This window comes from Schistocerca americana, chromosome 1 (assembly GCF_021461395.2).
Source record: "Schistocerca americana isolate TAMUIC-IGC-003095 chromosome 1, iqSchAmer2.1, whole genome shotgun sequence".
NCBI classification, from domain to species: Eukaryota; Metazoa; Arthropoda; class Insecta; order Orthoptera; family Acrididae; genus Schistocerca; species Schistocerca americana.
In genome coordinates this window covers 342,919,539-342,929,353 of record NC_060119.1, presented here as the reverse complement: position 1 = coordinate 342,929,353, position 9,815 = coordinate 342,919,539, and the positions used below count along the sequence as shown (strand labels likewise).

The following is a 9,815-nucleotide window of genomic DNA, read 5'->3' as shown; positions in this document are numbered from 1 at the left end:
AAGTTTTTAATATATAATTTTTCTGACTGATAGAAAAATGAATAATTTTTGAATACTTATTACAGTCAAACAACTATAGGTGTTTTTAGCAAATCACGCAGTGGTGGAATATGGTAGAGCACATTTTCATTCATTCATGATGGCAGTAGGAATAAATCAGTGGAGCCAGATTTATTTGCAAATACTCGAATTCTGTGCCATATTCCACCACCGTAGTGACCATTAAAAATAGTTCGGTTGTTAGTCTGTAGTATGTATTCACAAATAATTTATATACTTAAAAACTACCAGTACCTAAGACCATCGAAGCAAATCAGACCTTCACTTTATGAGTACCGGACTCTTTCTGATCACCAGGATCATTCGAAGGTAATGAAAATCACTCACGAAACTCCTTCCTGTTTCTGCACTTTTCGAGTGGTTTTTGGGGATGAGAAATGTGTTCTGCGTCGTAATTATATTCGAGGAACTATTTAAATAAGTGAAGGATTCGATAAACAGTGAAGATAATGTTTGTTGCTGGCGTTTGCAGACGTTTTTAACATTGTTGCACACTGATCTTGTTGTGCTACCGTGCATTACTGTGCTGAAGGACCTCACCTGTGGTACATATAAAATAAATTTAAGACAAAGGAATTTAAGAATCGATAATGTAGTGGTCAGGACAGAGGACTTGTATGTTATTCAAATCCCCAACAAACCATCCTGTTTTAGGTTTTTGGTTTCACTAAAACATTACTCTGATATTCACAAAAGTGCCTGGCAGAGGGTTCAATGCACCACCTTCAAGCTGTCTCCCTACTGTTCCTCTCTCGATCGGCAAGCGGGAAAAACAAGCACTTAAATTTTCCTGTGCGAGCCCTGATTTCTCTAATTTTATCGTGATGATCATTTCTCTCTATGTAGGTGGGTGGCAACAGAATGTTTTCACAATCGGAGGAGAAAACTAGTGATTAAAATTTCATGAGAAGATCCCGTCGCAACGAAAAACGCCTTTGTTTTAATGATTGCCACTCCAATTCACGTATCATCCTATTTCGCGATAATACAAAACGAGCTACCCTTCTTTGTACTTTTTCGATGTCATCCATCAGTACCACCTGAGGCGGATCCCACACCGCATAGCAATATTCGAGAATAGGGCTGACAAGCGTGGTGTAACCAGTCCCTTTAGTAGACCTGTTGCACCTTCTAAGTGTTCTGCCAATGAATCGCAGTCTTTGGTTTTGCTCTACTCACAATATTATCTATGTGATCGTTCCAATTTAGGATATTTGTAATTGTAATCCCTAAGTATTTAGCTGAATTTACAGCCTTAAGATTTGTGTGACTTATTGCGTAATCGAAATTTAGCTGATTTCTTTTAGTACTCATGTGAATAAATTCACACTTTTCTTTATTCAGGGTCAATTGCCACTTTTCGCACCATACAGGTATCTTATCTAAATCATTTTGCAAGTCGTTATGATCATCTGATGACTTTACAAGACGGTAAATGACAGCATCATCTGCAAACAATCTAAGACGATTACTCAGATTGTCCCCTACGTCGTTAATATAGATCAGGAACAATAGAGGGCCTATAACACTTACTTGGGGAACGCCGGATATTGCTTCTGTTTTACTCGATGACTTTCCGTCTATTACTAAGAACTGTGACTTTTCTGACAAGAAATCACGAATCCAGTCGCACAACTGAGGCGATACTCCGTAGGCACGCAGTTTGGTTAGAAGACGCTTGTGAGGAATGGTGTCGAAAGCCTTCTGGGAATCTAAAAATTTGGAATCAATTTGACATCCCCTGTCGATAGCACTTCTTACTTCATGAGTATAAAGAGCTAGTTGTGTTTCACAAGAACGATATTTTCTGAATCCGTGCTGACTATGTGTAAATAAATCGTTTTCTTCGAGGTACTTCATAATGTTCGAATACAAAAAGGGCTCTGAGCACTATGGGACTTAACTTCTGAGGTCATCAGTCCCCTAGAACTTAGAACTACTTAAACCTAACTAACCTAAGGACATCACACAGATCCATGCCCGAGGCAGGATTCGAACCTGCGACCATAGCGGTCGCGCGGTTCCAGACTGTAGCGCCTAGAACCGCTCGGCCAATCCGGCCGGCTGTTAGAATACAGTATATGTTCCAAAACCCTACTGTAATTCAGTGGATTACTCCTACTTCCCTTTTGGGTATTGGTGAGACTTGAGCAATTTTCCAGTAGATGTAGATGTATGGTGAAAGCCGGAATTGTTCTTTCGATAATTCGATGGGCAATTTTCTGTCTCATACTTGTCTGAGCTTTCGCCTCGTCTGTAATGACCTCAGCATCGACGGAACGAAAAACTTTAACCTCCCTTATCCTAAGTCAGTTGTTTCACTCCTCGAGTTCGTTGGGGTTTCGCAAGTAGAGGTAATTCCATCGTCTACCAACTCAGAGTGATATTACCCCGTCACAGTTCAAAAAGACGGGTAATGTGTATGACACACCGCGGAAGCAGCTTTCAAGGACAAGTCACAGTTGGCGTTTCAGCGCCACACGGAGCCGTCAGAGTCCACGCTTGCGACCTCGCCCACTGTTTGCAGCCACAGAGAGAGAGAGAGAGAAAGAAAGAAAGACAGAAAGAGAGAGACGGTCGCAGACAGCGATAGGTAGGCGCTAACGTCAGAGGCGAAAGTTACATAAAGCTGCCAGCTGGAAACGCCGTCGGCACTTGCGACTGGATTCTCGAGGACGCCGCTCCAGCAGCTGAAATTCTCCAGCAGGTAGGTGGCGCTCATCACAGCGTGCTCTGAAACTCTTCGGTTGGTGCATCATAGTTGTTGGTAACGTTTTCCTTTGTCAGAGGAACACTTAACTATGTAACTTATAAGAGTTTCACCTTCAGAGCTCTCTTATGCACCGTCGTCGCTAATTGACGCTTGTTCAATGGCAATCTCCCCAGATGTAACCGGTTTGCATCCTACTGGCAGAAAGAATTTTCACCAGTAGTGTTTCACCGGAAAGGGAAGGCGAAGTGGTAGCTTGCTGTTCAAAGCACCAGGTTACGCGTCGATGAGTTGAGTTAATATCTAAGTCCTACAGGAGTTTAGTTTACAGTTCGTGCGCATGGCGACACAGCTGAAACTCATCTGTCCGGCCGACGGTAACGATAGGTTCGTTCCAGCTGCTGGCAACGGATGTCATCCTCTCTCTTTTCTCTGCTTTCGTCCCCGCCAACACAGGAAGGTCACTACACTCTAGAGGAATTTAACTCTGGTACCATTATTAAAGAATGGCACCGAACGAGATGGGGCAGCAGTGAGTCACTGGACTCGCATTCGGAGGGACGGCGGTTCAAATCTCGTTCCACTCATTCAGTTTTCGATGTGCCATGTTTTCCCTAAACCGCTTAAGGAAAATGCCGGGACTGTTGCTTCGAAAAGAATGGTTCCTTCGAATTAAATCTTGTGCTCTTTCTCTAATGACCTCATCGCCAACAGGTTCTAACCATATCTTTCTTTTCTACTAATGTATGACAGCCCGCTTCGGAAAGAAGGGCCTGCCTACGTATGCGATGTAAGAAAAACCTGTGTCAGGCAACTGAGCAACCCGCAGAGATCTCCAGCCACCTTCCAATCCTACATCTACATCTACATCTACATCCATACTCCGCAAGCCACCTGACGGTGTGTAGCGGAGGGTACCTTGAGTACCTCTATCGGTTCTCCCTTCTATTCCAGTCTCGTATTGTTCGTGGAAAGAAAGATTGTCGGTATGCCTCTGTGTGGGCTCTAATCTCTCTGATTTTATCCTCATGGTCTCTTCGCGAGATATACGTAGGAGGGAGCAATATACTGCTTGACTCTTCGGTGAAGGTATGTTCTCGAAACTTTGACAAAAGCCCGTACCGAGCTACTGAGCGTCTCTCCTGCAGAGTCTTTCACTGGAGTTTATCTATGATCTCCGTAACGCTTTCGCGATTACTAAATGATCCTGTAACGAAGCGCGCTGCTCTCCGTTGGATCTTCTCTATATCTTCTATCAACCCTATCTGGTACGGATCCCACACTGCTGAGCAGTATTCAAGCAGTGGGCGAACAAGCGTACTGTAACCTACTTCCTTTGTTTTCGGATTGCATTTCCTTAGGATTCTTCCAATGAATCTCAGTCTGGCATCTGCTTTACCGACGATCAACATTATATGATCATTCCATTTTAAATCACTCCTAATGCGTACTCCCAGATAATTTATGGTATTAACTGCTTCCAGTTGCTGACCTGCTATTTTGTAGCTAAATGATAAAGGATCTATCTTTCTGTGTATTCGCAGCACATTACACTTGCCTACATTGAGATTCAATTGCCATTCCCTGCACCATGCGTCAATTCGCTGCAGATCCTCCTGCATTTCAGTACAATTTTCCATTGTTACAACCTCTCGATACACCACAGCATCATCCGCAAAAAGCCTCAGTGAACTTCCGATGTCATCCACAAGGTCATTTATGTATATTGTGAATAGCAACGGTCCTATGACACTCCCCTGCGGCACACCTGAAATCACTCTTATTTCGGAAGACTTCTCTCCATTGAGAATGACATGCTGCGTCCTGTTATCTAGGAACTCCTCAATGCAATCACACAATTGGTCTGATAGTCCATATGCTCTTACTTTGTTCATTAAACGACTGTGGGGAACTGTATCGAACGCCTTGCGGAAGTCAAGAAACACGGCATCTACCTGTGAACCCGTGTCTATGACCCTCTGAGTCTCGTGGACGAATAGCGCGAGCTGCGTTTCACACGACCGTCTTTTTCGAAACCCATGCTGATTCCTACAGAGTAGATTTCTTGTCTCCAGAAAAGTCATTATACTCGAACACAATACGTGTTCCAAAATTCTACAACTGATCGACGTTAGAGATATAGGTCTATAGTTCTGCACATCTGCTCGACGTCCCTTCTTGAAAACGGGGATGACCTGTGCCCTTTTCCAATCCTTTGGAACGCTACGCTCTTCTAGAGACCTACGGTACACCGCAGCAAGAAGGGGGGCAAGTTCCTTCGCGTACTCTGTGTAAAATTGAACTGGTATCCCATCAGGTCCAGAGGCCTTTCCTCTTTTGAGCGATTTTAATTGTTTCTCTATCCCTCTGTCGTCTATTTCCATATCTACCATTCTGTCATCTGTGCGACAATCTAGAGAAGGAACTACAGTGCAATCTTCCTCTGTGAAACAACTTTGGAAAAAGACATTTAGTATTTCGGCCTTTAGTCTGTCATCCTCTGTTTCAGTACCATTTTGGTCACAGAGTGTCTGGACATTTTGTTTTGACCCACCTACCGCTTTGATATAAGACCAAAATTTCTTAGGATTTTCTGCCAAGACAGTACATAGAACTTTACTTTCGAATTCATTGAACGCCTCTCGCATAGCCCTCCTCACACTACATTTCGCTTCGCGTAATTTTTGTTTGTCTGCAAGGCTTTGGCTATGTTTATGTTTGCTGTGAAGTTCCCTTTGCTTCCGCGGCAGTTTTCTAACTCGGTTGTTGTACCACGGTGGCTCTTTTCCATCTCTTACGATCTTGCTTGGCACATACTCATCTAACGCATTATGTACGACGGTTTTGAACTTTGTCCACTGATCCTCAACACTATCTGTACTTGAGACAATACTTTTGTGTTGAGCCAACAGGTACTCTGAAATCTGCTTTTTGTCACTTTTTCTAAACAGAAAAATCTTCCTACCCTTTTTAATATTCCTATTTACGGCTGAAATCATCGATGCCGTAACCGCTTTATGATCGCTGATTCCCTGTTCTGCGTTAACTTTTTCAAATAGTTCGAGTCTGTTTGTCACCAGAAGGTCTAATATGTTATCGCCACGAGTCGGTTCTCTGTTTAACTGCTCAAGGTAGTTTTCAGATAAAGCACTTAAAAAAATTTCACTGGATTCTTTGTCCCTGCCACCCGTTATGAACGTTTGAGTCTCCCAGTCTATATCCGGCAAATTAAAATCTCCACCCAGAACTATAACATGGTGGGGTAATCTACTCGAAATATTTTCCAAATTATCCTTCAGGTGCTCAGCCACAACAGCTGCTGAGCCAGGGGGCCTATAGAGACATCCAATTACCATGTCTGAGCCTGCTTTAACCGTGACCTTCACCCAAATCATTTCACATTTCGGATCTCCGTCAATTTCCTTCGATACTATTGCACTTCTTATCGCTATAAACACGCCTCCCCCTTCACTGTCCAGCCTGTCTCTGCGGTATACATTCCAATCTGGGTTTAGGATTTCATTACTGTTTACGTCTGGTTTCAGCCAACTTTCTGTCCCTAGTATTATATGGGCGTTGTGACCGTTTATTAATGAGAGCAGTTCTGGGACCTTTCTGTAGACGCTCCTGCAGTTTAATATTAGCACATTAATATTGTTATTCCCTGTTGCATTTTGCCTACTCCTACCTTGCCGCGTCTCAGGAGGCGTCTTGTCGGGCCTAGGGAGGGAAGTATCTAACCTAAAAAAAAACCATGTGCATTCCACACGTGCTCCGCTACCCTTGTAGCCGCTTCCGGTGTGTAGTGCACGCCAGACCTATTCAGGGGGACCCTACATTTCTCCACCCGATAGAAATATGAAATCATACACCTGAAAATAACGGTACTTAAGCCACGGATTGACTTGACGGCAGAATCATAAAAAAATATCACAATATACACTCCTGGAAATGGAAAAAGAACACATTGACACCGGTGTGTCAGACCCACCATACATGCTCCGGACACTGCGAGAGGGCTGTACAAGCAATGATCACACGCACGGCACAGCGGACACACCAGGAACCGCGGTGTTGGCCGTCGAATGGCGCTAGCTGCGCAGCATTTGTGCACCGCCGCCGTCAGTGTCAGCCAGTTTGCCGTGGCATACGGAGCTCCATCGCAGTCTTTGACACTGGTAGCATGCCGCGACAGCGTGAACGTGAACCGTATGTGCAGTTGACGGACTTTGAGCGAGGGCGTATAGTGGGCATACGGGAGGCCGGGTGGACGTACCGCCGAATTCCTCTACACGTGGGGCGTGAGGTCTCCACAGTACATCGATGTTGTCGCCAGTGGTCGGCGGAAGGTGCACGTGCCCGTCGACCTGGGACAGGACCGCAGCGACGCACGGATGCACGCCAAGACCGTAGGATCCTACGCAGTGCCGTAGGGGACCGCACCGCCACTTCCCAGCAAATTAGGGACACTGTTGCTCCTGGGGTATCGGCGAGGACCATTCGCAACCGTCTCCATGAAGCTGGGCTACGGTCCCGCACACCGTTAGGCCGTCTTCCGCTCACGCCCCAACATCGTGCAGCCCGCCTCCAGTGGTGTCGCGACAGGCGTGAATGGAGGGACGAATGGAGACGTGTTGTCTTCAGCGATGAGAGTCGCTTCTGCCTTGGTGCCAATGATGGTCGAATGCGTGTTTGGCGCCGTGCAGGTGAGCGCCACAATCAGGACTGCATACGACCGAGGCACACAGGGCCAACACCCGGCATCATGGTGTGGGGAGCGATCTCCTACACTGGCCGTACACCACTGGTGATCGTCGAGGGGACACTCAATAGTGCACGGTACATCCAAACCGTCATCGAACCCATCGTTCTACCATTCCTAGGCCGGCTAGGGAACTTGCTGTTCCAACAGGACAATGCACGTCCGCATGTATCCCGTGCCACCCAACGTGCTCTAGAAGGTGTAAGTCAACTACCCTGGCCAGCAAGATCTCCGGATCTGTCCCCCATTGAGCATGTTTGGGACTGGATGAAGCGTCGTCTCACGCGGTCTGCACGTCCAGCACGAACGCTGGTCCAACTGAGGCGTCAGGTGGAAATGGCATGGCAAGCCGTTCCACAGGACTACATCCAGCATCTCTACGATCATCTCCATGGGAGAATAGCAGCCTGCATTGCTGCGGAAGGTGGATATACACTGTACTAGTGCCGACATTGTGCATGCTCTGTTGCCTGTGTCTATGTGCCTGTGGTTCTGTCAGTGTGATCATGTGATGTATCTGACCCCAGGAATGTGTCAATAAAGTTTCCCCTTCCTGGGACAATGAATTCACGGTGTTCTTATTTCAATTTCCAGGAGTGTATATTCATTTATGTCTCCGACGACCTCTTTCCTACATTACAGCTTGCTTTCATGTCGGTGGATGCAGATACACTCTAATAAGAGGCCGGAATTTTGATAGTGAAAACTATTTTTTTACAACATATACAAAAGAGATATAGCTTTAAGAGTTTTACTGTCCTTCAAGTTAGTCAGCAACTTTGTGTGTAATCGTTGCCAGCGATGTGGAAGTCGTTGGATACCCTTAGCAGCGGTATTTGTGTTGATAGTTCGAGTGGAGCGGTCTATATACCACTGCAACAGTTCTGAAGCGAATCTCGTGAAGCGTTTCATTCAGTTTGGAAATCAAGTTGATGTCGCAAGTGCTTAAGACAGCGGAGTGTGGTGGGTGGTACAGCACTTCTCACTCCCCCCTCCCCTCCCACCATCGAACAAATCTGTCAGAACTTGCGCCACATTCGCTTGTGACTTCACTAGATTTATAATTAACTTGTTATTAAGTTTTTAGATCAAACTTTCCATTTGTTTGTAATTTAACAAGAGAAACTGTGATTGCTATTAATCAAGATTACGCAAACATTGTGATCACCGGCCATCGCGAGAGTGAATGCAGCCTGTTGGCTTTTCGGGCACGTGACGCGGCAGGGAAAGTGTATAAACGGAGCAGAGACGTATAGGGAATCATTCTAACGACGATACGGGCTGCCGGCAATGACGACTTTGACAAACGGCAGACTGCTCTAGCCCAGCCCATTGTCAGGAGCATGTTGGAAAGGGCGAAGCTGGTTGGCCGTTCACACCCTGCACTCGTGACCATTTATGGAAATTGGTTCAAGGATGGTGAAACTATGAGTAGGCGACAAGGTGGTGGACGTATACGACTCAGAACAGGGAGGCTGGAGGCCTGCACGCTCTGTAAAGTAGGAAAGGCGGCTATTTGTGGCAGCTGTAACGCCAGATCGCAGTGTTTCGGAACACACCGCTCACAGCACATGTTGCAAAGGGGACTCCGCAGTAAACTACCCCCTTGTACTCCAATGTTGACCCAACGATATCGTCAGTTACGAATGCAGTGGGCACAAGATCATCGATAATGGACTGAGGATCAATTGAAACATGTCTCGTTGCAGTCATTGACTGTGCGGCTGGTCCCGGCCGAGGTTCGAGTCCTCCCTCGGGCACGGGCGTATGTGTTTGTCCTTAGGATAATTTAGGTTAAGTAGTGTGTAAGCTTAGGGACTGATGACTTGAGCAGTTAAGTCCCATAAGATTTCACACACATTTGAACATTTGACACATGTCTTGTGGTCGGATGAAACGCGTCTCATGTTAGACGACAGTCGGCATCATCCAGGCGAATGATTGCACCGTGCCACGGGCAGGAACTGATGTGGGCAGCATTATGCTACTGGGGCCATTCAACTGGGCATCCATCTGATATGTTAAGGTAATCGAAGACACCACGCAAGCTCTGGACTGCCTAACAGTGTTGAGGACAATCAGCATCCTATTATGTTTGATGTCTGCGAGTGTGACGTCTTTCACTAGGGTATCTGTCTAGGTCCGATGACCAGAATCGTCCTGCAGTAATATGAGGTGCTTGACAGTTAATTACGCTGAAATCTTGGCCAGTAAATTGGCTTGGTCTCAACCCAAAGTAACACATCTAGGACGTTACAGGTCGCCAGCCGAGCACCCACAAAC

The 9,815-nt window shown here is 46.0% G+C and overlaps 1 protein-coding gene across 1 annotated transcript in view; it reads left to right on the top strand.

Moving 5' to 3' along the window:
- The first annotated feature begins 2,684 nt into the window (after positions 1-2,684).
- The window catches only part of LOC124622440 (apolipoprotein D-like), a 90,233-nt gene continuing 83,102 nt past the window's right edge, over positions 2,685-9,815 (top strand). The window contains exon 1 of the mRNA XM_047148142.1: positions 2,685-2,767. The gene's annotated coding sequence lies outside the window, so the exon portion shown is untranslated. The remainder of the gene's footprint in view (positions 2,768-9,815) is intronic.